General features: G+C 47.5%; 1 non-coding gene across 1 annotated transcript; it reads left to right on the top strand.

The window, feature by feature from the left end:
* Window positions 1–579: 579 nt before the first annotated feature.
* On the top strand, window positions 580–654 carry TRNAY-AUA (transfer RNA tyrosine (anticodon AUA)). The gene has a single exon. It is a non-coding gene; the product is annotated as a tRNA-Tyr (tRNA).
* Window positions 655–873: the final 219 nt, after the last annotated feature.

Raw genomic sequence — 873 nt, 5'->3', positions numbered from 1 at the left:
AATTCAAGAAGCATTTTAAGGTAAGTGCGGAGCGGATATAGTTTAGTACACCTTCCGGTGATGTCAGGAGTGTGTGGCATATGCAAATGAGTTATGCTAATGAGTTGTGCTAATGAGCTCTGGCACCTCTTTTTCTACAAAATGACCCCTGCTTAAATGTAGAGACTGAAGCCATGGACAGATCTTTCAACAAACCTGAGAAAAGCCTCAGGTTACCGCCTTCCAAACAAACATACTTTGTGCCTGTAGCTTGAAGAAACAAATGCCATCAGTGGCTGTTGCTAGGCACCCACAACAACATTGCCAGCCTTCCAGCCTTGTTTACTATCATTAAAAGGCAGGGAGAGAGGCATAGCCCTTTCCAAGGGGTGCTGGCCCTTGAGGGAGGATACATAGGGACAGGTCCACCAGCAACCACTGGGCAACTTGCTACCTGTGACTTCCATGATTCATGCTTGGCTGTTTTCTACTGTTCAACAGCAGCTGCTTCATAAAAGCCAGTGTGGTGCAGTCGTTAGAGTTTTTGACTAGGATCTCAGAACACCCAGGTCCAGTGCCCCATTCTGCTCCCCATTAAGGGGAGGGATGGTGGCTCAGCGGTAGAGCATCTGCTTATAAAGCAGAAGGTCCCAGGTTCAATCCCCGGCATCTCCAACTTAAAAAGGGCCCAGGCAAGTAGGCGTGAAAAACCTCAGCTTGAGACCCTGGAGAGCCGCTGCCAGTCTGAGTAGACAATACTGACTTTGATGGACCAAGGGTCTGATTCAGTATAAGGCAGCTTCGTATGTTTATATGCTGTGGAAACTCACTTTCAGGCCAATTGCACATTCTCAGCCAAACCTATCTCACAGGGTTGTTGTGAGAATAAAATGG

This window comes from Heteronotia binoei, chromosome 21 (assembly GCF_032191835.1).
Source record: "Heteronotia binoei isolate CCM8104 ecotype False Entrance Well chromosome 21, APGP_CSIRO_Hbin_v1, whole genome shotgun sequence".
Lineage (NCBI taxonomy): Eukaryota > Metazoa > Chordata > Lepidosauria > Squamata > Gekkonidae > Heteronotia > Heteronotia binoei.
This window is presented reverse-complemented; position numbering and strand designations above follow the sequence as displayed.